This window comes from Mus pahari, chromosome 4, assembly GCF_900095145.1.
Source record: "Mus pahari chromosome 4, PAHARI_EIJ_v1.1, whole genome shotgun sequence".
NCBI classification, from domain to species: Eukaryota; Metazoa; Chordata; class Mammalia; order Rodentia; family Muridae; genus Mus; species Mus pahari.
In genome coordinates, this window is record NC_034593.1 from 43742068 (window position 1) to 43768987 (window position 26920).

At 39.6% G+C, this 26920-nt stretch overlaps 2 pseudogenes across 1 annotated transcript; one reads left to right on the forward strand and one right to left on the reverse strand.

The window, feature by feature from the left end:
* Positions 1-22165: 22165 nt before the first annotated feature.
* LOC110320768 lies at positions 22166-23727 on the reverse strand (annotated as a pseudogene).
* A 791-nt stretch (positions 23728-24518) lies between these two features.
* On the forward strand, positions 24519-25241 carry LOC110320769 (annotated as a pseudogene). The gene has a single exon (XR_002380478.1). The product of XR_002380478.1 is annotated as a spectrin beta chain, non-erythrocytic 1 pseudogene (transcript).
* The last annotated feature ends 1679 nt before the right edge of the window (positions 25242-26920 follow it).

Consider the following 26920-nt stretch of genomic DNA (forward strand, 5'->3'; position numbering starts at 1 on the left):
TATGTAACAGTGTGTCATTCTGAGCACAGGCTTAGGCAGTCCCTGTCCTGTGTTGGAGGAGGATGACGTGCCTAACCACATTGAGAAGGCCTTAAGAACAAGTAAACAGCTAAGGCAATTACCACAGCCAACACAAAGCAAGGAGTACAAGAAGGCAAATGTGGTGGTTCTAGTGACCTAGGTGGCATAGCCACGCATCACACTTATACTCTTAAATAAGAGTATCAAATCAAAAGTGGTTAACATGGCTGTACTAAAGCTGAGGGAAGAGTGATGGGAGAGAGTGGGGAGGACAATGCGTTAACATGAGGCAGGAGAATGCTCACTATCCAGATTAAGGTCAAAAGGCAAGGGCTAGAGACACGAGCTCTGGGGGTACTGGTTAGTTCATATTGTTGTTCCACCTATAGGGTTGCAGACCCCTACAGCTCCTTGGGTACTTTCTCTAGCTCCTCCATTGGGGACCCTGTGTTCTATCCAATAGCTGACTGTGAGCATCCGCTTCTGTGTTTGCCAGGTACTGGCATAGCCTCACAAGAGATAGCTATATCAGGGTCCCTTCAGCAACATCTTGCTGGCATGGGTTTGGTGGCTGATGATGGGATGGATCCCTGGTGGGGTAGTCTCTGGATAGTCCATACTTTCATCTTAGCTTCCAAGTTTGTCTCTGTAACTCCTTTCATGGGTATTTTGTACCCTCTTCTAAGGAGGAATGAAGTATCCACAAGTTGGTCTTCCTTCTTCTTAGTTTTCTTGTGTTTTGCAAATTGTATCTTGGGTATTCTAAGTTTCTGGACTAATATCCACTTATCAGTGAGTGCATATCTAGTGACTTCTTTTGTGACTGGGTTACCTCACTAAGGATGATATCCTCCAGATNCATCCATTTGCCCAAGAATTTCATAAATTCATTGTTTTTAATAGCTGAGCAGTACAGTGTAAATGTACCACATTTTCTGTATCCATTCCTCTATTGAGGGACATCTGGGTTCTTTCCAGCTTCTGGCTATTATAAATAAGGCTGCTATGAACATAGTGGAGCATGTGTCCTTATTACCAGTTGGAACATCTTCTAGGTATATACCCAAGAGAGGTATTGCTGGATCTTCTGGTAGTACTATGTCCAATTTTCTGAGTAACTGCCAGACTGATTTCCAAAGTGGTTGTACAAGCTTGCAATCATTGGGAAGAGAGGCCCCTTGGTCTTGCAAACTATATATTATGCCCCAGTACAGGGGAACGCCAGGACCAAGAAGTGGGAGTCGTTGGGTAGGGGAGCAGGGGCAGGGGGAGGGTATAGGGAACTTTCGGGATAGCATTTGAAATGTAAATAAAGAAAATATGTAATAAAAAAATCCAAAAGAAAAAGAAAGGCAAGGGTTAAAGTTCAAAACTCAAGCATGAGCTCTTTATGATTGACAGAGGTAAGGAGGAAGAAGCAGGAAGAAGCAATGGAATGCTGTGGACTCTGACTCAGAGATGCTGGAGCTCTTGATCTAGAGCAGACTCTAGGACTATTGGTTAGGATCCACTGGCTTTTTAGCTTACCTTACTATGATACAAATAAAATCTGATTTTTCTAGTGACATGTTAATTATTAGCAACTAGATAATTCATCATTTTTATCTGTGTTTACTATTTTCCTTATTTTCTATTTTCTATCACAACATTTTTTAAATTATTTTAAAACAGTGTTCTATATTTTAAAAAAATAATGACCAAATCGATCATTACAGGATAGCTGCAATCAGGTCTTGGCTTTAAGGCAGTGAGTGGTTAAACTCACTCCGTGGGCGTTTCCATCCCCCCCAGCTTCTTGCCTAACTCCTTCTCTTTTCCTGTGTAGGTAATTGTAGAGCAGTAGCTACGAAATCTAATGGAAGTGTGGTTTATTCTGCTACTTTGTTGTTCAAATATTGGTCATTCACAGGTCTTGTGTTCCCTAGACATCCTCCTTATCATTTTTTTTTCTACCTTTTCTGTGTTTTGATTTCTGTTTTCGGTTGGTTTTGGCTGTTTGAGCACTTCTTTAGTCTCTGCCACTACAATGTGGCTCATACTCTTGAAGTCTGCACACTAAATATGGGTGTGGTGTTAGCTCAGAGGCTAAAGGGCATCATCAGAACTCTCCACAATCCACACCATGTTTACAGTGCGCTGTTCCCATCTCATGTAGACTGCACAACCTCCAGCCTACAGAATAAGCTTAGGTTCCCCGAGCAAGAAGCCAAACTAAAGTAAAAGTGATTCCTTCTATCCAGCTTCTGTTTTATAGGGATAATTAGTATGGCTCTGGCTAAAGCTGGGTCAGATGACAAGTCCTGACCCAACGATACCCAAAGCACGCTATGGACTAGTTTTGATAGATCTTCTAGGACTGAATACAGTGCCTATCTACATGTGTGAGCCGCTGAAACACACAAGCACACAGCACATTGAAACACAAAAGGTATGTTATGTTTAAGCTCAAAGCTTTAAAAGAAGAGTGAACTATTTCAAGGGTTTGCTGTACATGTTCCAATAAGGATTCTCAAAACTCAAATCCACCTTGTGAACTTTCTGATTCTGCTTTGTTCTCAGTGTGTCAATGTAGGCCAAGCTGGACTGAAGTTCAAAGTTACTCAGTCAAGCACAATCCCAGTTATTGCTTTGAAGGCGTTCTGTAGACTACTAATAGAAGCCACTCACCAGGCGGTGTTCAGGTTAGGTAGTTTATCGCTCATAATCTGGGTAAGCATGATCTGAGTGGCAGGAAGAATTGAAGAGCAAAGCTGAGTTTCAGGCAACGAGAAGAAACTCTCCCTGTGGATAGCTTCAACTGACGTGAGTGAAGATGCTCGATCTGGCTGGTGAGTCTCTCTCTCCTATCACTCCTCATGGACTCACTCAACCAGGTCTCACAGTGTGGCGGGCAAGTGTCTTAGTCAGGGTTTCTATTCCTGCACAAACATCATGACCAAGAAGTAAGTTGTGGAGGAAAGGGTTTATTCAGCTTACATTTCCACATTGCTGATCATCACTGAAAGAAGTCAGGACTGGAACTCAAGCAGGTCAGGGAGCAGGAGCTGATGCAGAGGCCATGGAGGGATGTTCTTTACTGGCTTGCTTCCCCTGGCTTGCTCAGCCTGCTCTCTTATAGAATCCAAGACTACCAGTCCAGAGATGGTCCCACCCACAAGGGGCCTCTCCCACTTGATCAATAATTGAGAAAATGCCCCGCAGCTGGATCTCATGGGGGCATTTCCCCAACTGAAGCTCCTTTCTCTGTGATAACTCCAGCTGTGTCAAGTTGACACAAAACTAGCCAGTACAGCAAGCCTTTGTGATACATCTCCCTCCATCTCTTCTTTCCTACCCTTTCTCACTTCTCATCCCCATGCAGCTACATCTCATTGATCCACCCATCTAACTACCTATCTACTTTAAAACGTATCATCCACTTAATATCTGCCTGGCTAGCATCTATCATATCTTTATCTCTTGTCCCTCTATCTATCATCTATCTATGAAACTGTAGAATCTCTCTGATCTTGTTTCTCTGGTTGAGTTGGGATTGATCTACTTAAAGATAAACTACCAGACAAGACCATCTTCTGCTTTCTTACTATTCCTTCTTCACTGTAATATTTCTTTGCAAATCTTGTTATTTCTTGCTTTTATTCATTTATCTTGTGTGGAAGGTGGGGTTGGCATATGCTGTGTCAAGTGTGTGTGTGTGTGTGTGTGTGCAGGTCAGAGGACAACTTAAAGGAGTCAGTTCTCTCCTTCCACTATGTGAGCTCTGGGGACCAACCTTAGATCCTCAGCCTTGATGGCAAGCACATTTACCTATTGAGGCATCATGTTCACAATACACTAATAACTAATATTTATATTATTCTTTTCCTCTTATGCTCTACAATATAGTATAAAAATTATACTATACAATATAGATAAAGAATAATTGGTTTTGTGCTTCACTATCCACACATCACAAGACACCAATTCTCTAGAAGGAAACTTCTTACAACTCTGCCTAATATAGTAGAGAAAAATTGAGGAATGGTTGTTGTAGGGAGAAACTAGGACAGAGTTCAAAGGTCAAGATCCACAGTCACAAGATGAAAATAATTCATGCTGACATTTTGACAAAATAAATACATCTCCAGCATCCACTGGTCCAGGGTGTTTTGAGTCCTGCATGAGATTGTTGACACAATGGAAGAAGTAAACAAAGAGTCTAAGGCTGACGAAATCTAGCTCTTGTCTTTCAACAGGGGACAAATAGCTGTGCTTGTATTTGTTTGAAAACTGAAGTTTAACTGTCTTAGATGTGACAAGATTCCAGATCATTTTCTATGGCATTTGTTCACTTTTTATTTCTCATTTGAAAGAGAATATAATGAACCTCAGAAATTATCCATTCCTATGAACTCATCTCTCACAGTATTTTTAGACAAAAATCACCAAAGTAGCACAGGTTTTTTTTGTTGTTTTCTTTTGTTTGGTTGTTTTTTTTTATTTTTGTTTTTTGTTTTTGTAGGTTATCTGGAATTGAAAAAAAAATTATATAAGATTGTTTCCTATCTCTCTTCTCTGTTTTTTAAACTTTCATTTGTTAAACATCATTTTGTTAACCTCATTATTTTCCATCTCTATTACTAGGATATATCTGTTTACTAGGGCAAAGATTTATGTTTGAACTTCAGTGTATCATATCTCATTAGTTATGCACAATATCTGGCACATGGTGGATGTTATTGGAAAATACATCTATTGTTCCTGATTCTATAATACAAGCACAATAATAGTACACAACTTTCTAGCTTATAATTAAAGAAGAATGACCTTTTTCATGATATTCTCAAAATTCCTAATCAACATGAACTCCATCTTTCCATGTGGGTGTCAATATCTGCTTTCAAATAGATTGTATGTGATGTATGGAAATATTGGGCAGATTTTTTTTTCAGATTTTGCTATACTGTTCTCTGTGTATTCAGTCCCTTATCAGGAGTCTTGTCTTGGGTTGTGAGTTATTGAAGGACTATCTGTTCCAACCAAGTCCCACACCAAACAGGACCTGAACCTTTTGCTGGTTACCATTTAGTCCCAACAGACAGCTGCTCAACAAATGGGATGATCACTGCCTTCCACGATGCTGGATGTGGTGAGGTATTAAAAAACAGATATGACATTTCCAAGTGATTAGTAATAATAGCAACAAATATTTCAGATAAGTAGCCCAAGCGCTCTTTAATGGAGATGGCAGTCTGCCCTCTTCTGTGAATAGTGGAATGGGAGAGAAATAGAAATGCTTTCTGTAATCAAACACTGAATGGAACGTCCACACAAATGAGTTTGTGTATTCACCTTGGCCCCTGAGACCAAAGAACAGAAATTTGCCAGACCACATTCTTTAATATTCTGCCACGGAAAATGAATGCTCCAAAGTTAAATAAAATATGATCATGTATCAAGTCCACAGAGACACCTACCGGGATCTCGGAGCTGGCTCCATCTGAGCAACGGGCTCATCTGATATGGTTGTTGGTGTTGCCCTGGTCTCTGCAGTGATCATGCATTATTCATACCTGAATAATAAAAAAAGAATAAAAGGGGTTTTGTTTCTTTGAAATAGTATTTTAGATCTTAGAGGTGATAGAAATTTTACAACTGCCTGCAGAGCCTTATTATCAACTAAAGAGAATGGAACAAAAGATAAAAAAACAAAAAACAAAAAAACAGAGAGGGGTTTAAAGCATGAAAATAGGTAAATGCAGGTCACACAAGAAATATATAGTCAAAAGGCCAATAAACAAACCCCCTTGGCAACCAACTTAACTGAATGCATTTATAAGCAACTTCTCTTAGCCCTTCTGCTATGTTTCTGCAAACACTAGGATATTATTGTTTTCAGAGACAGCCAGCGTACTGGCAGGGGACAAAACACAAAGCACATTTTTTACTAATAATATTTTACTTTAAAACACCATTGATCTTAAGCTCTACCTCCCCAACTGCAAATTGGAAGCTTTTCACATAATTTATAGAAGGAAACTATGAAGTTTATCTTTGAGGTGAAATGAAATAATACCCACACTTCCTACTTTGAGGAAATTTTATGTTAAATCACCTCGACAGAAAGAGATGACAAAACACTGAGAAATATTTAGAGATTTCATTTCTCTTCCTGATAACGACAAGGTTGATTTTGTGCTCCCAGAGGGGAAATGAGAGCTGATTTACCATCAGCTGCCTTGGTGCCACTGGCCACATTTCACAGTCTTTAAACAGCCACAGCTCAATGGTGCTGCCTAGCCTTCTGTTGGGCTTGATCAACTGCAAAACGCCTGACGAGTCACGGGCCACTTCCACATCTAAGCTACCTGTTTCTTTATTGTGATAAAGCAGGATGTGCAGCAAGAGGCAAACTGTCATAATTTTACTGGTGAGAGAAGTTTGATTTACACTGCCTCTTTCTCTGTGCAGGAGCTAAAAGCATCTGCGAAAAGGGCAGCCTACAGTGAGCTCACTTCCAGTCCTCTTGCTCTTCCGCTCTGCCTCTCCCAAGCAGAGGAACGGCTCAGTGCTTGCTGTGGCCCCATCTGAGGAATGCTTAGGTCAGATTTTTATGGAAGCCCAAGAGAGCATAAGGAAAGTAACCCTGACTGGCCTTGCTCAAATAACCCACAAATTTCTAATCTGATCATGACTTCCAAGCAGACCCACAGTGAGCGTGGGGGAAGCCTTAGCAGATGTCCCGCAGGAAGGAATTTAAATGTTCAGCCATTCTACAAAGCCCACAGGTGGAGCAATATGCCAAGGCAGAATTACTGTTTAGAGGAAAGAATGTATGGTTTTCAGTTTTCTTCTCCAGCTGAGTCTAAAAGTGTATGCTTTAAAAAACAAATAAATAAAAGCTAGGCATATCCCTCCTGCCCACTCCTGTGTGTCTGCCCCAGTCTTCATTTCAGCTTATTTGAGTTTTTCTCTGTTAAAACTGCTAACACTCAATGAGAAGATATGGAAACCAAGGAGGAAGGCAAGGCAATCTACTGTGTTAGTGAAGACATACCAAGATAAACGATGCAACCGCCCATTAGTGTTTCCCTCTTGGATAACTGAAGGCCATACATAGGAAAAAATGGTTAGAGAACCTGGGTAGACACATAAGGAAATTCTGAATGTGTCACTTAAAAGGAAAATACAAAGGTGGTGTGATAAATGCTCATTCCAAATCAAGTCATACTTAATTGCCCATTTTCCCCCTTTCTGAAGCATTAAACTGTTTCAAACCGTTATGCCACATTTGCTTTGCCTTGTTGTTTAAAATGTTTATTCCTCTTTAGAAGCATGCATTTTCCCAACCAACTGGACACTTCTGCCGCCTATTGAAGACCCAACTACCTTACCTAGTTGTCTGTTGAGCAGTTTAGTATTGTCGTGGGACCACCTCTGAGCTTAACACGCTAAAAGCCGACTACCTCTTCTCATCTCAGCATCACTCCACACACAGAGCAAGGCTCATCCACTCAGACCACCGTCCTCTGCTCTGCACGAGTGAAAAAAAACTGAAACAGTTAAAAAGCTGTGTTGGTGTGTCTAGACAAAACAAGTGGTCGCCGCAAAAAAAAAAAAAAAAAAAAATGCTGCAAGGTTGGGGGCTGTCAATCTACCATTGGCAGAAAGTATTAGAAGCAGCTATTAAAAACAAATTGAAGCACCCCATTTTAAAATATGCACAGAGGCCTTCAGTGGATTTGATGGGATGATCATTGGATTCTTCTTGAGCCTTTAATGCTTGGATCATGGCTTTTTCAAGTATCCTGACTTTCTTTCTCTCTTTAGTAGACCGCAGCCCATTTAATGCCCTTCCCTTCTTCCCTTCGGTTTTCAATTTCTGAACGCCACTCTTAACAACTTGTGTTCTCATGAACATGCCACCAACATGGTTACTTACAGGAAAATGTTTGTCTATTATTTATATCCTCCCTCTCTTTTCTCACCCCATCATCCCGGGCAGGTAGCTTCTCAAAGAGATCTTCATCTCCATGCACAGTATCATTCTGAATGACAGGAAGCATAAGCCAACTGAACTTACACACAGAAATAAAGGCTCCTTTGTGGGAGATGAGATGCGGGGACAGCAGCAAGGGCAAAGATAAAGGTTACAGAAAGAAATGAAAGGGACGAAGTAGCTGTGTTGAGAAGAAACCTGGGGGGAAAGTGCTGAAATATTGAAAAGGAGCTAAGACATTCAGCTATGGGATGTGTCTTAACCTGGCTTGTGTTTACAAGACCTTGCTGAATTCCATATTCATCGATGCTTGCTGAAGCTGGTTTTATATATGGTGGGCTTCACAGCTTTTGTTTGTTTTCTTCTCTCTAGGACTTTCAAAGATATGCTGATTTTGATCTATTTTCTCTGTAGAGAAAGAAACAAAACAACCACAGTATCACAGTCTCTGCATCCCGTTAGACCATGTCCTCAGCTTCCTGCTAGAACACTGCCCCTCCATGCCCACCTCGGGCATCTCAAATTCAACCTGCCTACACCTAAACTCAAAATTCTGAATCCCGTCTCCCAATTCCCTCTCAAAAATGACATCACCATTATCTACCTCCTACTTGTATATGTCATGAACCCTGAAGGACAGCCCTTGTCTTTTGATCACAAAGAGGCCACCATGTTCTGGCTCCTTAATACCTCTCAGGGTCTCTTATCTCTCTTTCTCCTATCACAGTCTTGCCTTAAACACTACAATCCCTGTGGAACTATTGCTAAAGCTTCTAGGGTTTACCTTCCTTTCATGCAGAGCAATCTTTAGCTGTGACAAACTCATAAGAGCAGCTCCTCCCACTATTTTTAGAATAAAGGTCTAATTCCTTATTTCTACTGACCAGGGTTTTCGGACATGTTCTCCACTTGTTCCCACAATCTTCCTCCTTCTTCTATGTTCATGACTGACCTCTGTTTCATTTCTCCAAAGAGCTAACTAAGTATTCTGCTGCCCCCACACACGCTGTTCTCTGGAAGCAAAAGCCCAGCCCAGACTCAACCTCAGCTTATCTCGCCTATCATTTCTTCTTCTTTTAGTTATCTTTAATCTTTTATTAAAGTCCAGTCATTATCTCACTCCCATTCCACCCTCCGACTGTTCTCCAAGAGAATTTACCCACCCCAACCTCCCCGCCCCCTGCCAGGCCTCCCCAGTTCATGAAGTCTCAAGTCTACAGAGGGTCAGGTGTGTCTTCTCTCACTGAGGCCAGACCAGGCACTCCTCTGTGTATATGTGTTAGGGACCTCGTACCAGCTACTGTATGCTGCCTGGTGGCTCAGTGTTTGAGAGATCTCAGGAGTCAGGGTTGGTTGAGACTTCTGGTCTATCAATGGGATCACCCTCCTTTACAATCTCTTCCAGTCTTTCCATAATTCAACCATAGGGGTCACCAGCTTCTGTCCATTGGTTAGGTGTAAGTATCTATGTCTCACTCTTTCAGCTGCTTGTTGGGCCTCTTGGAGGGCAGCCATGCTAGGTTTCTGTATGTAAGCACACCACAGCATCAGTATTAGTGTCAGGTCTTGGAGCCTCCCCTTGAGATGGATCCCAAGTTGGGCTTGTCACTTAACCTCCTTTCCCTCCATCTCTTCTCCATTTTTGTCCCTGCAGTTCTTTTAGACAGAAACAATTCTGGGTCAGTTTTTGACTGTGGGTTGACAGCCCCATCCTTCCACTTGATTTTCTATTGGAGATGGACTCTACAAGTTCCCTCACCCCACTGTTGGGTATTTCATCTAAGGTCCCTCCCTTTGAGTCCTGAAAGTCTCTCACCTCTCAGGTTTTTGGTACCTAGAGACCCCCACCTCCTATGTCCTGAGGTTGCATGTTTCCATTCTTTCTGCTGGCCCTCAGGGCTTCACTCCTGCCCCCCCACACACACACAATATCTGATCAAGTTCCCCTTTTCCCACCCATGTCCCTCCCTCCCTCTGCAACCCTTGATTGATTTCTTCTCCCTCCCAAGTGGAACTGAGGCATCCTCACTTGGGCCCTTCAACTTGTTAACCTTGTTGAGTTCTGAAGATTGTATCCTGGGTGTTCTGTACTTCTTTGGCTAATATCCACTTATTAGTGATGTACATATCGTGCAAGTCCTTTTGAGTCTGAGTTACCTCACTCAGGGTGATATTTTCTAGTTCCATCCATTTGTCGGCCTTTCAGATATTCAGCTGGGAAGTCACCTCTTCAGAAGAGCTTCTGTCCCTGTTCCCCTTGTCTCCCTCCTCCCCTCTCAGACTTGCTATTTCTTCCCACTAACATCTCTCCTATTATTGTCTACACTTCCCTGATAGAATTTATTTCATTTATAATTAAATAACCTTTTCTCTAATTATTAATGTCTGCTGCCATGACAGACTCTCAATTATATGATTTATACTGTTAATGTTAATATTATGCTGGTAATTGCTAATTGTTTAGTGTTGTGTAGACAGTCATTTCTGAGAACTTCAGTGATAGACTCTTTTAAGGCTAAAACATTAAAAATTAAAACTTCTCTGTGTAAATTGTAGTTATATTTGCTATTTCTATTTCTCTGTTTATTCTAGAAGAAGAGATGTCTAGCTAAGATAGCCAATAAAACTAGAAACTAAAACTGAGGTGTATTTGAGACTGAAATAAAAATTCTGGGACTATCAAAGGAATGGTGCTTTTTCTTCAAAGGACATGTCAATCACTTACAAGGACAAGATCTCAGATCTTCAGACTCTGCAGTGGAACCTGTAGAGAAAGAAACCTTATCCATTTCAACTCAGACATCACCCTCACTGCTGGGAGAGCTCACAAAAGGAGTTCATTAGTGCCCCGTGGGATAACAGGGCTCTGGTTCCATCATCATATCCCCTAATAAATGAGCTGATGAGTCAAATTCACTGAAATCTCTCTTCGCCTAGAATATATTGTAAAATACGAAAGTCGAAGTGATGATGCGCTTCACGGTCTTTCAGATGTAATAAAGCTTAATCATGCAAGATGTAAAGTAGGTGAAGTGAGATATCTTTTTAACACAAAATATTTGGCAGGCTAATAATCCATGGCACACTGCTCATCAACATGGACCAAGGAAAAAGACATTTTAAAGTCAACCTGACTCTATTACCCCCAGTACAGGCAGCTTTGCTGCCAGGAGGATCGGGACAAACAAGTATGGACATAGATTCCTCCTTCAGTCCATTCCTCCATTCGATGGCCACTATGTGTACTGTCTAATCTTTTCTTTGATAGTAATTTAATATATGCTCAATAAATGCTCAGGGAATAGGTTGCTTCAGATTCTGTCGAAAACTGAACAGTCACCACCTTAAAACTACCCAGCAGGTTTGGTATGTATAACTTTCACACACACACACATATATATACAAAACTAATAGACAATTAAGTTTAAAATGCAGATTTCTGACATAGATCTTATGGTGGGTATTAAGAGAATTTCAAAATAAAATAAAAGTCATGGGAAGATGAATGTCATAAAAGTTAATGAGTTTACCTATACTCACACATATAAATAATTCAAATAGTTAGACCAAGGGGAGTAGAAGAGAACAAATCTCTGGTGTTTCAAGCAGTCAGAGAAAATATTGAAAAAACAGAAATATTTCATGAAGCAGAGTGAAAATATGTGAGCAACTTCAGCAGGGATGAGGCAGGGCTCTTTGCTTACGCTGACAGTTGGTAGAGTGATCCCTATCACATGTAAGGCCCTGAGTTTGGGGTTGACCTCCAGCAGGATTTAAAGTGAACACGGTGGCATACACCTGCAACCCTAGCAGTAGGGAGGTAGAGGCAGGAAGATCGGAAGTTCAAGGTCATCCTCAGCTACAGAATGAATCTGACACCCTGGGTTACATAAAGCCCTGTTAGGGACTGCCATACTGTTAAGCAGAGCAATATAATTAAAATGATGCCACAAAAGTTCATAGATTATGGAATAGATTTTGCCAGTGCTGGGGAAAAAAATTGAGATGCCCTAAAATGATCATAACATTGATTGGCTTACACAGACTGAGAAGACATAATAATAAAAGTAGCAAAGAGTATTGAAAAATATACTGTGATCTTAGGAAAGAGATGATGAAAAGAATATTACATGCATACGTTCATACTTAGAATTGAAAAGACTGACATTTTAGATACAAATATAAAAATAAACACAAAAATGGAGGCATTTGGAGGCTCGGTGATGAAGAGTGTTCACTGCTCCTTGCAGAGAACCCACAGAACACACATGGTGGCTCACAACTACCTGTACTTCCAGTACCATGGGCTGCAACATGCTCCTCTGACTCCAAGGGCTCCTGCATTAATGTGGTGAAATAGATACACTCGGGCACACACATATACAGTGTGTGTGTGTGTGTGTGTCTGTGTGTGTNTGTGTGTGTGTGTGTGTCTGTGTGTGTGTGTGTGTGTGTGTGTGTGTATTTAAACTGGAAGGACCTACCCACCGTCAAAATGTTTGAGGTGGGTTGTCCCTAGTATCCATGGAATCGGTGTCCTCTCTGAAGATCAGGAGTCATTTTGATTTTATTTCTAGCACAAGTGAGAATAGTTTCTATGATGCTAGAAGTCCCTTCCAATATTGACATGCAACTTACCCTTCGGTAGCTTACATGTAAAAAGTTCTTTTTTTCCTTTTGGAGCAATGTTGAACAAAAATATGTCCAGAACCCTTTCACGTGACTAATCTTCAAAAACTCTGAGAGTTATTGAATCATTTTATCGTTGCTTTTTAATAATCTACTATTTATAGCATATGAAGCTCATTAACACAATTAATAAATGCCTGTGTTATTAGTAAGCATTTCTAAGGGATTACAAATATCTCCCAAGGGTTTACTGATGCTATTTCAGACTTATGTTTAGATTTATGACTTTGTCTTGGGGGCAGGGTGGGAGACAGACGGCTTTCTTACCCTGAGAGCAAAGAATATTAAAATTCTATTCTAAATCAAAATGTCCTGAGTTTAATGAAAACCAGTAACAGAAAGTCTGAGGATCTGTGGCTGGGCTTTCTAACTTGAGAGAACAAATTAAAAAGCATCAGATTCAATTTTCCAAAAGATTGTGATTTTCTATTTGTATGGGCTGCAAATTTGGCAGGCTATACAGGTTTAGAAAAAAAATTATTATTATTTTTCCAATACTTTCAAAAATGTATTTGCGTCTAAACCTTAGGGTGCATTCAGGTAAAAGAAAAAAAATCTATTTATGTATCCATTATCTCTGAGTAGAAGCTGAGTTTGATGAACGCTCCACACAACTAACAAATGTTTGCCTGCCCAGATGGCTTTTGCTCTAGCAACTATGCCTCAGAAAATAAATTATTGCTATTATTTATGCTCATCATAAACTATGTCTGCATAACAAGTTTCTCAGAGGAGTTGAAACTAGTTTTTGCTGATTCTACAATACGTCTCATTTGTAAAAGTCAGAAAACTGTACCTTTGTTGTTCCAAGTGAGAAAATGTGTTAGAGAGAAGCACACGGCTGCACGGAAGCACAGGCGTGTGTTCAGTTTACCCATGCATATACACACTCATGAATCAACACTCTGGAATATGGAAGGCCATTAAGTGTCAGCTGTGCTTATAAAACAAAATTATTAGAAACTTTAAAACTCCCAAGAACTGCACGTACCTGCTGTGAGACCAAGATTACACAACATGGAAGAAAGAGCCCATCCCCAAAGATAAGATCTCAAAATAAGAAATAACTTGGGACTCTTACAGGAGAGAGTATAATGACTTACTTAGAATAGGCAGTTGCTAAATTATTGCATAAGAAATAGAGTTCTGTTTTATTCCTCCACTCTGCAGCCAACCCAAAGCTTGTTATTTATCCTGCCTGTAAAATGCAATAAAACCTGCACTTGTCCCAGAAGGATAGGTGAGGATTAATCTCCTGGAGGTGTCTGGAGTTTCACAAATGTTGTGGTGATATACAAATTGTGGTCCCTTTCATTTTGCTTTTATAACACATTCATGGTCCTAACACACTAGAGGGTACCTCAGCTGTCCAGACAGTACATCACCATGCATTCAACACCCCTCTTCAATACCTCCTGAGGATGAACTGAAGACCAAGCTAAAAATATTGTTCAGTGATTGCACATTAAATCACATGAGGTTGAGGTATCTAAGGTCTCAATTTACTTCTGTAATACAAATTAACCTTGTAGGTCCAAAATTACAGTATTATTTTTAAATTACAGCTGTGGTCTCTATATTTATGAGATACTACAAAATACCTGACCTTCCCAATGCAGGTTACCTAATTATTTTGTCTCCGGCTCGAACAAGTTCATTAAACTTGAATCTCAATGGAAGCGTGGCTACTGCTTCATCTTACCAGATTTCATTGTCACTGGTGGTAGCGTAGTAATTAAATTTAGTCTTCAAGCATGAATTTAGAATCTAAAAGACCTGACTAAGTGCACCCAAGTGTCTATTGGTTGTTTACAGCATCAGATATATATACAATGAAAAAGAGCTACAAATAACTTGGTGTGTATCTGCATGTTGACATTTTCCCTCCTTTACTAGACCTTGAGTGCATTCAGGGAAGGACAATTTAGGGCTTATTTTTCCACATGTGTTCCTAAACATAGCTCTTAAGGAAATACTTTGTAAATAGGGAACAGATAATATATGTTGCTTGAACAGTTTTAGGTTGCAATGAATGATGCAGATTTTCCAGTCAGTTGTATTAGAGGTTAAAGAGCCATCATATTATTCTTTGTATGCATGTCAATCAATGGTAAGTTTAAGACCTAAAGTCCTGTACAATGAAACTGTATTTATTTTCCCCTTAGGTTTACAGTCACTTCTTAAAGATTCATCATAATATACAAGTATGTAATGTATGTAATGATATACAATATTAATGTAAAAATTCAATTTATCAAAATGCATACAGTTGAGGTGTGGAGTCCTCCCTAATTACAGAAAGTTGGGGACAATATAGAAAACATCCTTTCATAATCTTGAATTTCAAATATATGTAATAATAAAAAACACTTCAATGTTCAAATGTACAGGAAATTACCTAAATTAAACCTGATTGTTGAAATTTATTTTGTAAGTATAAAACTGAGAAAATGATTTCTGGCCTTTGCAATGACCTTCTAGCAAGTTTTCTCAGCCTGAAACTTCATATTTTCTATTTCTTTTCTTTATTTTATAAAAGTTCAAGAACCATTTTCTTGCCATCCTCTCTCTCTCTCTCTCTCTCTCTCTCTCTCTCTCTCTCTCTCTCTCTCTCTCTCTTTCTAGGTAGAACTCACAGCAAGCCTGTTATTAATATGAAAGTTTTAATTTAAGAATTTTAATATACATCACAGAAATCCTTTTGATAAAGTAGGAAAATTCAGGGCTCACTTATTAAGACATGGCTATGAAATTAACTTCACTTATTCTGAAAGAATTTCCACCTTAACCGTATACATTCCATATTCTTTCATAAGATTGATGCAGGACCAATTTGACATTACTCAAGTGTGCTTCAATGCTAGTTTAATTTCCACTAAGAACAGTAGAATAATATGTTTCATTTCTGCTAAGAATAGAAAAATATGAGACCATGATGGAAATGCAAATGAAATGCAAAAGTTGAACTTGGAGAGCTTAAAAGTAAACTTATAAAAAGTAGACTCAGACACCCAAGCCAAGTTAAGAACTACCAACAATAACAAAGCAATACATACAAACCCCACGATACTGACTCTACTCACTGAATGTGCAAGCCCTTCAGACCAAGGGCCCTAAGAGCTAACGCTTTTGTTCTCTGTCAGCAGTGCACACACATAGGCTTTAGGGGCTGCTGTACATCAGAGCTGACTTCAGTTTCTGTTCTCTGCACAGGCAATGATACAGGTATGTATCTACATTGAAATAGTGGATGGGTAAACACAGAAGGGTGCCAAACATCAGGTTGTAAGAGTTGTCCCACATCCCCCCATTGATCCTCTGCGCACTCATATATTGAACCCTTGCAGTGATTAACTTTATATCATCATGATGAAATAAACAAAGAAGGAAAGAGTGATTTGAGCCTCCATTGTCTGAGGTTCTAGGTCCGGTTCACTTAGCACTAAGGGTTGGGCCCGTAGAAGCTCAATGCCTGGAGGAACATGTGATACAGGAGGCTTCTTCCCCCAGGGTAGATGTTTAGCCTAATAGGCAAGAAGGTCCCACATTCTTAATAGCCACCTTCAGAACTCTCCTCCAGTGATCTAATGTCCTTCCATTAGACTCTTAAAGCCCCCACCCCTCTCAGTAGCACCGTTAGAAAAGAAATAAATCTTTCTATAAAGAATAAGAACACAGGCTTAGTGGTGTTGCCCTTGTTTCATATAACTCACTTTACCTGAGAGTAATAAAAACATATTAAATATCAATAGGAAAATGAATAACCATAAGAACTTGGAACTCAACTTGAAAGATCAAAGAACAAGACAACTGATTTTCTATCCTCTCTCCCTGTCTCAAGACAAAATTATATGTATGTTTCTATTACGTTGTGCACAGTGAATACCACAATGATTTTGAGTTATTATGATCAGAGAACTTAACCAAGCTATTTAAGGACAGGAAGTGGAAGCACTTGTGGAGCAATAGTTTGCTTTTCTCTACATCTTCCAATTTGATGCTCAGTATTAATTTGTTGACTTTACTTTATGACATTGCGGCCCTTGATGAAGCGCCTTCCAGAGCTAGAACACAATATGAAAATCAAAGGCTGGGACCACTGTTAAATACAAAAAGTAGAGAAAATAAAAGAGAGGAAAAGGGCATCAGGCAGACAAGATCCAGCAATTTATTGTAACATCTGAAACACAGCATTTCTCCAAGAGAGATTTTAAAGCCAAATTCTTTCTTCCAGCCATGAAGTCAAGCTATTTCTCTAATAGTTTTTGTGTGATTTCTATTTATTTTCAGGGGTTACAGTTTTCATTTTCATGGTAACAATCTGAAGAGAGCAGGTTAATGAAGGAAAGGCTTATCCTGGCTCTAGGTTTGAAAGTGTACAGCCGATGGTCGGAGAAAAGGCACAGCAACAAGATCTGAGGTGGTTAGTCACACATCCACAGCTGGAAGGCTGAAAGAGAGAAGAAGAGCTGATTAGAAAGCCTCAAGCCCTCCTAACCCAGTGACCCACTTTCTCCAGCCAGACTCCACCTCCTAACATAGCCTTCACAAACCAGCAGCAGCAGCTTGGAAACAAGTGTGCAAACACATGAGCCTATAAGAGATACCTCACATTCAAACACTACTGAATCCATATGTGTAGAGACCTTAAGAGTAATTTTCCTAATTAACTCCAGCAATAAATGGGTACAACCTTTAGTTGTGGCTGCTTTAGAATCATTGAAAGACTTGGTAAGCCCAATCTTGTAGTGGCCCATCTCACAGGTGTGTTTTCAATCTTAGGGAAAGCTGCCTGGGTGCTTTTTTTCAAGATTTGTGTGCTTTTATGTGTATGAGTGTTTGTCTGCATGTGTGTATGTGTACTACTTCTTTGTCTTATACCTGCAGAAGCTACAAGAGATCATGTGATCTGCACGGAACCCGAAAGAGAGATAGCTGTAAGACACCTTAGAGGTGTTCTGAACCAAATCAGGATCCTCTACAAGAGAAGCAAGTGCTCTCAACCACCGAGTCACCTCTCCAACCCTGATTGTTTTTAAATAAGGCAAAGCTGGATCTATTATTCATCATGGGAGCACATTTAATAAATTCTGGATTGAGAGAAGTGAACAAGTGAGACTGTTACGAACTTAAATAACTTAAACACGTAATACTGTACACCTGCTGAATCCTACTTGGCCATGTGTAAAGGACAGTTTGACATGGTTCCTGGCCCTAGAACATAGCCAGCAGGGTGTGGGCCTCCATGAGTGCTGATGGTTGCTGTGGGTGTGACATTTGTATAATAATGTACATATTTTCATGTTCCTCCTTTGAGGAGTGTTCTCTCTGCCAAGGTTAATAGCACTATGGTAATCAGAGGCAACAAAAGTCCAGGCGTCAAAGGTGTGGCTAATGTCTCAGCAAAATGGTAAATAGTGTGACCTTCAGGACAACCCTTAAGGCTATGGGAAAAGACTCTGAAAACATGAGTTCAAAAATATATAATTTCTTAATTATGCAAAATATAAGGATGCACTATGAATTGTATAAGAAGTCTCACAGATCTAAAGAAACAGAGACAGCTACACTAAAAGCCAGCTTGTCAGAAAGACACTAAGGAAGGAGATAAAGAGATTGAGGAGTGGTGATCACAGGGCAAGGTCCCACCCAGCTAAATTTTCTTGTTTATGCTTACAAAGGCAGGTACATTCCTGAGTTCTAGATCAGCGTGGGACAGAAGGAGTTTAGGCCCCGAACCAGGTATGGTAGAATTGGTGATTTCAGGGTGGGGTCCCACCTAACTCTCTTATTGTTTGTGCTTGTGCTTGCTGTCTTTTTCTAAGAATCAAGGGTCACAGGCTGCTGATTCATGGATGGTAAAGAGAGAACCTGGAATAAATGACTACATTGATATGTAAATGAAAGACTGGGCTTTGAGTCTGCATGAGATGAGCTAGCAGAGCACTACAGGAGTTCTTTTTATAGAATTATTTCTAGCAAGAGCTGAGCTGTCTGGAGATCTCTGGAGAGCAAACACAGCTACTTGAGAATTTTTTCTAACAGGATTTCCAATTTGGGTCAAAAATCCATGGAGAGTGAATACAGCTCTTTTAAAATTTTTTATAGTTCTTTTCAAATTTTTTCTAACAGGATTTTTGAGCTTGGTCAAAAACTCCAAGAACTGCTTTGGAGAGCGGATGTAGCTCTTTTAGAATTTTTTCTAGTAGCTACCCAGAGAGGGCGTTTGGGGAGTGAACATAGCCCCTTTTTGGAAAAAGAAAAAAATCAAGAATTTTTTTATAGCAGCTTTTCTGACTTTGGTTGGAAAATCCATGAGCTATTCAGAGAGTTTTTAGAATTTCTTTCTAACAAGAGAGAGCTGTCTCAAGCAGAAAAAGCTGTCTTGAGAGAGTTGTTTCAAGCAGAAAGCTGTCCAGAGCAAACTACAGAGCCATCTAGAGCTATCTAGAGAGCCACCTTGGGCAGCACACAGGCCATCAACTTGAATCCACTATTTAACTTTGAATCCACTATTTAACTTTGAATCCACTATTTAACTTTGAAACCTTTGTTTTCCTGCTCCCAGATACCCCTTTCTCCCAGGACCCCTGACCAAGCCTAGCATGGACCTTGACATACATACCTTTAATCCTAGCACCTGGGAAGCAGAGGCAGGTGGGTGGCTGTGAGTTCCAGGACAGCCAGGGCTACAGACACACAGACCATGTCTCAAAAATAGAAAGAAAGAAAGAAAGAAAGAAAGAAAGAAAGAAAGAAAGAAAGAAAGAAAGAAAGAAAGAGAGAAAAAAAACAAAGAACCAAAATTTCTTGAAATGGGAAATTATATGAATGTAGAACAGATTAATCATTGCTTGAGATTGAGATGGGGAGGAGAATGTGGGTGTAAATATAAAAGAACAGCACACAACACAAGGATCCTTGCTAGAATGGATTGCTCTTTCATGACTACATGAAAGTTAATATCCTGTTTGTGATTTTGTGCTATAGCTTCTCCAGATGTACTGGGCCAAACTGGATAAACGTATAGTAGCACTCTTCATATTGTTTCTTATAGCTGCATATGAATATAATCATCTCAAAACAAAAGGTTGATTTTTTTTTTAAAAAAAGAACTGAAATATGTCAACATGTAGGTTTTAAAGAATCTAGATGAATTGAAAACTCCATCCCAGAAATTCAACTGTTGATAGATAACAGCAAGTAGTAATACTTTTCATATCCTTCTAGAAATTATCTAATAATTATATTCACTTAGTGTATATAATGCCTAAAAGTAATTCAATGTGTCCAAGAAGGAATGTTGTTAGCAGAAAGAATGAACAGCACAAGAGCAATGCAATGCTGAGAAATGGTTTTCACCACAGCCCTCCCCAACATTGCTTCTTTATTTATTGTATGCCTCTTCAAGTGATTGTGTATATGTATTATACGCAGAAACCAACATATGAGAAATGCTGTGTGGTAGAGACAAGGTGACCATATACCATGTGTATAAATAAAAGTAAAAGTTAGAACTCCAGCTAAAACTATTCAACACAATGTATTGTACATCCTTACACAGAAAACAACAAACAAGCAAAGCAACATAAAGGAGGAGGAGCTTATTTAGGCTCACAGTTTGAGGGTGCACAGTCCACCATAGCAAAGGAAGCATGGCAGCAGGAGTATGGGGCAGTTGGTCACATTGCATGACAACTTGGCAGGCTCAATTCTAATTTGAAATATGTGCACCCAAAATTTTCTGTGTAACATATGAGGTACCACAAGAGCCAAAATCTATCTGGAGACATTCACCAAACTCAGCTTTAACTTATACTATAAGGTGTTTGGGTATTTGTCTGTATGCCACAAAAACAAACAAACAAAAAAACCTGTCATCTCTTGATGATCTTTAGGACCTACTGTGTGAACCCTGGTTTGTTCTGCCATAAAAGGGAACTCTCTTGTTCTCGATGCCCATGACATGCAGAACAGGCTAGAGGGATCCCTGATACCTGAAGTATGACTTGGATGAGGAGGTGTGCATTAGTAGAGGCGAAGTGGCCTTAAGAACGACTGCAGTGGTCCTCAGCCTTCCTAATGCCGTGACCCCTTTCATACAGTTCTCCGTGTTGTAGAGACTTCCAAAACAAAATTATTTTTGTTGATCCTTCATGTCTATACTTTTGCTCCTGTTATGAATTATATACTTCTATACTTTTGGAGATAGAATTTTGCAAATGGGTTGTGACCCATAGGATGAAAAACACTGAGCTACACAGCCTTTTCATCTCATAGGAAGACTGTGATGACAGGAACATCATAAAGATCAAAAGGGTGACAGACTTCTACTGAGGAAGTGTTGTGGTTAATCTTAATTGACAGAATCTATCTAGAAGCATCTAGGAGACAAACTTCTGGGTGAGCAAGAATTTCTAATTTGGGTTAATTGACTTAAGACCCATTCAACATGGGCACCATTCAATTAAAGAGAGGTGGGGGAGCTGAGCACAGTATTTGTCTCTCCCTGCTTCCTGCCTATGGATACAATGTGACCAACTGCCCCATGCTCCTGCTGCCATGTTTCCTTTCTATGGTGGACTGTGCACCCTCAAACTGTGAGCCTAAATAAACTCCTCCTCCTCACACTGTTTTGTTAGATATTTAGTCAGAGCAACTGAAAAAGTAACTAACACAGAGAGTAAATACTATGTTCCTCAAAAGTGACCTGATTCTCCTTTCCTACATGTTTTCCATAGATATCTCAAACATGTTAAGAAGTATTGCAAACAACTGACAGAGGAATGTATTTATTTTTCCTCCTTAAGACAATTTTGTTTGTATTAAGTTTTCAACTTGAATTGCTCTGATGGAAAAATAAGAGAGTAGACGTGAGCCCCCAGAATTCCTGTGAATTGTTACTGCCTCTGATACCCTCAGGAGCACAGCTGGGATTAGAATGAAAATATAAGGCTATATTCATCAAAAGTACACAGAGCATGAATAAATGGCACTTGGACATAGGCCTAACATTATCAGACTTCTCTAAATGATGAGGGGTGGGAGGAACTGCTACCCAAAGAAAGTCCCTCAGTCATGCTCACATTTATGGAGATCTTATATGCAAAGTCACAAAGAACCAGTATTACTGTCACCCTACTGTGTTCAGTGGAGGAAGTTTGCAGATGAAAATATACACTATTCCTGGCTTAAGTTTCTCCTGGTTCTTCCTATTGTTAAATGGTGACACTCTGCCTCTCACCTCTCTTAGGTATCGTTTCATTTTTCTAAAAAAAAAAAATGGAAGATTAAAAAATGGTTAAAGAGAAGATGAGGAGATGGGAACAAAACAACCTTGTCAAGACAAATTAAAAAAAAATACAAAAAACAGATATAGTAAGATATAATAGAAACTGACTGAAAACACTACCTGCTGATAGACAATATGATACACAAACAGGGAGGAAGTAGACAGAAAAGGGCAGAGGCCACAGCCTATACCAAGAGCCTTTCAATAGACTGCTGAATGGACTGGATCTGCTGCTTAGATGAGAACCTTCTTTGCGGGTAACAGAACAGGCAATGACAGGTCTGGAGACTCTACAGACCTGTCCTAAAGCCTGCTTGGGGCACAGAAATACATAGGGGACATTCTTGTCTTCACACAGCAGAGGGGGGTGCAGGATGATCTCCAAGGGCTCAGCATCTGCTGTCATCACAATGAACTCAGAGATGCCTCTGTTGAGGGTTTTGGTGGCTTTACTGGCTCCTTTCCAAAGCTACTTGTAGTTACACAGTTGTGGAGCAAGGTCCAGCAGCTTCTTGGTGAGGTGGGAATCTGCAAGGGGACAAGGCTTTGGATTCACATCAGCCTCAGTAATGGCCACCGTGCTCTGGCCTCACCTTCACTTGAGAAGAGCCCACCTCAGACAGACTGAAATGCTGCGCAGGAAAAGGAGCAGAAATCACTTCTAATTTTTACTTTTCAAATTAAGATACTTAGAGGAAAATCACAACATCTCTCGCACTCATTTTTTTTTTTTCAAACTAACAAAATTAGACTAAATCAGAATTTGGAAATGGGTCCCTTGTCTATAGACATCACTTGAAAGCAGGTGACAATGGAGAAGGCAATGGAAGTAATTTGATTACTATCCATAATTAAGGAAGTTTAATTCACATTGAGCCAAGCATGGTGAGTTTATTTGAGTAGTCATAGACTGTATACTGTTCCCTAAAGTTATTTTAAAAAGGAAATTACCAATTAGTGCTTCTCAGCCACGTTAGAAATGTGGGTTGGGAAAGGCAGCGGCTGTCTATTGCTACGTAACAAATTAGGCTAGTTGTGATTACTATAGGTCAGGAATTCCAAAGAGGCTAAGCTTGGGAATTCTCACAGTCTTTAATACAGTTCAAGTCTCAATGTCCACCAGGATGGAGTCATGTGAATGAAGCCTTGCCTGGAACTGTCAAAGTGCTCAACCACATGACTGGTTATTGGCAGAAAGCCTGTTTCTTCTCACAAGAACTAGGGATGCTGGAGGGTAAAATAGCACTTACCTTTCTTTTTTTTTTTTTTTTTTTTTTTGATTTAAAAGCATTTAATGACATAGCATATATTTAACAGATAGGGCAAAAGTTGAGAGACAGGTCGTATGATGGAGCACCAGGCCTGAGCACCCACTCTCTGTCCAAGCTCAGACTCTGGAGGTCATTACTATAGATGCCATTTTGATTGTGCAGTAAGATGAAAATTTGTCATTATAATAGTTACAGTGACAGAGAAATGCACACTATGTATCAAATAGCAAGGTAATGAAGCAAATTATAAGAGTGTGGCCACGCACAAGCAAGTAACCATTAGAGTAACATTACTTTGTCCAGTAAATGCTTCAGTTCCACTTATACACTTAGCAATGATTTAAAGGGTTTATTATACATCTAGTTTATTATACTTTGTACTAGAATTATCTCAAACATACAATATAATGTATTTCAGAAAAAAAGAGACTGAAATGACAGATTATTTAAAACCTTATCAATTTCCATACCGACATTCTGAACTGTCACAGCAATTGATGCAGAAAAGCCACATGTCGTGTGTTAGTAAGTGATACCGGATACAAATGGTTTGGCCTGTAGGTTTACATGGATCTGCACTGTGGTTGCAGCAAGAGATCAGAATACATGATCTGTTTAATAAAGGCTACACCCATCATGGGCATTTATAAGTCAAGACTCGGGGTAACCACGGAAGTGAAGGGATAGTGTCAGGAAATCAGTCCATCGTCTCTGGAGAGCACAGGAAATATTGTGTAAGCAACCACTGCCTTGCATACCAACAGCATCAGAGGCGGGTTATTTCCAACACAGCCTCACAAAACTGAGGAACAGCTTAAATACTGAGATCTAATCTATATAATTTCATTAAAAAAAATCTGGCCTTCCTTCTGTAGCTCAAACATTTTAAACTTGGACATAAAGTGTTTAGGTATGTTTCCCCCACCCCTCAGAAATACTCTATAAATTAAAAAATGTATTTCAAAAAAAAGGAAAAAAAAATATCAACTCCATGGAGGAACATTAGGCACAGAGCAGTAATATGTTGGTCGGAACTTGCATGCTGGACTCTTACTAAAGGTAAGAGAAGGGTGGGACAACAGGGAAGTTCACTTCTTCTTGCCGAAAAGACTGAACCTCTTCTCTTTGTCTTTCTCTTTATCCTTCTCCCTCTTGCCAGGACTGGACTCGCTGGTGATGGTGACAACGCTGGTGGGTAAGGTCTGCGCCCGACTGGATGCTGGCGTACTCTGGGTGCTGGCAGATGTGTCGTTGTTTGTCAGAGGAGATGGCAGAGGAGATAGCCTGGATAAACACGAAGGTTTCAGAGGAGGCTGAGTCCCAGCAATGGGATACTTCAAAAGGAGACCAAGTTTCCCAGAATAGTTTGCCGGCTGAGCAGGGATCTCCACGGATGGCAGGAACCATGGAAACAAGTGAAATGGTCAATGGTGCTGCTGAGCAAAGGACAAGCTCCAAAGAGTCCAGTCCTGTTCCCTCTCCCACCTCGGACCGAAAGGCCAAATCTGCACTTCCGGCCCAGAGTGCTGCCACCCTGCCAGCCAGGACCCTGGAGACGCCCGCTACCCAGATGGAAGGCTTCCTCAGTCAGAAACATGAGTGGGAGGCCCATAATAAGAAAGCCTCGAGCAGGTCCTGGCACAATGTATATTGTGTCATAAATAACCAAGAAATGGGCTTCTATAAACATGCCAAGAGTGCTGCTTCCGGCATCCCCTACCACAGCGAGGTCCCTGTGAGTTTGAAAGAGGCCATCTGCGAAGTGGCCCTTGATTACAAGAAGAAGAAGCACGTGTTCAAGCTAAGACTAAGTGATGAAAACGAGTACCTCTTCCAAGCCAAAGATGATGAGGAAAAGCACTTAGCTTTCTGTATCTTGAAAGATCAAGATAACAGCTACAATGTTCTTGATGACAAGTTCTCAGAAGTTACCCACACAATCACAAATCCACTGTACTCTATCACACCAGTGTTCAGGAAGGGACTGTGAAAGAGCTCAGTACCCAGAGGGGAAGACTACTAGGGAACTATTGTGAATGCTGACTGCCATATACCACCCTCATGGACTCTCCCTGGTCTAATGTTTTCTAAATAAGAAATTTTAGAATTACTACTAATGACACTGAAATACATCCATTGAAAATACACCTAATGTTATACATATGTGAAACACATTGCTTTCACAAAAAAGATACTGGCTGCTTAAGTTACCTATCTCCTAATCCTTGGATCCCAGATTATATTACCTAATAAGGGAAAAGAAATTTTGAAGATATGAATAATTTAAAGCCCTGAAATAAAAAGAATATTTTGGATTCTCTGGGTTGTCCCAGTATCCCAGAGCTAAATTTAACAGTATTTTTGGCTGTGGTTAAAGTTGTTCTTTTAAGGAAGGAAGAGAATAAAGAAGATAAAAGAGAAGAATTTGACCATCAGTACCACTGGTTGTGAAGATGAAAGAATGAGCTTAAGGAAAGTTCTAGAAACCAGGAAAGAGAAGAAATCTCTCCTAGCCCTCAGAAAGGAAACCAGGCTTCAGGGACTTTGATTTTAGTTGTCTCAAGACTAGGCTCATTCTAGAACTCTGACCCACAGAACTGTAAGAACCAATAAAATTTGTGTTCTTAGAAGCCACCAGTTATCCCACAGTGACTTAATTTTTAATATTTTATTAAATTTTTGAATTATTTAATGGAATTATACATTACCTAATAAGATTTTCAATCTGCAAATCATGGACATAGTATTTTGCTTCTTTATATTAATATTCAAGTTTTGCCTTAGGACCAAACTGACAAAAAATCAAAATCCTCTGAGCCTGAAGATGCCTTATTATGAAATTTTTTTGGAGAGCATGTCTCACCTCTTCAAGAGACTACGGTGGTTTTCATTTTTAATATCTCCTTGCCACTGTTAAAGGTGTTTAATATTTATAAATTTATAAATTTAAATTGTATTTGGGTGAGAAGATAGAAAATGTTCACATAATAGTTAATTTATGTAAAATTTGATTGTATTTATTTCAAATTATTTAGTTTGCACTAAAAATAATATCATCTGCTTTTAGATGTAATATGTATATACTACTATTGATCATTTTTAATGCTTTATCTGTGCATCCAATAGCTATTTACTATACTCAGTAGGCTTCAATTTAATCATTAACCTCAAAGCATGTACATCCATATATGAATATGAAATGATATATTAAAGTTTAAATTACCGTTAAAATAAGCCAAAAAAAAAGTTAAAATATAACAAGTGACTGCATCCCACACAAGTCATTCAGAAAACTAAGCCACTTGGGGCTTCAAATGAAAAGATATTATCACATGAGTTGAGGAAAAACACTATAATGTAGATGTTATTTAACCTGGGTCTTAAAAAGTACAAGAAATTGTAGGGCATTCTTTGATTCTTTGCCAATGGGCTGCTAGACAGTTTGCATGTCTTGTCTATATAGATAATGTTGCACTGAGTTTGGAAACTCAGGCCTCTCTGAGGTGAGGTTTTAGTGTGTTTTCCTTTGGGTGTTTCCCACCAGATTCATTGCTGGGTAATATTTCACTACTCAAAAGATATTCAGTTGGTAAAACACATAACATTGAAAACAATGAGATTATATAAGGAGAAGAAAGTGTAGTTTAATAAAATAAATTTAAAGGTAAA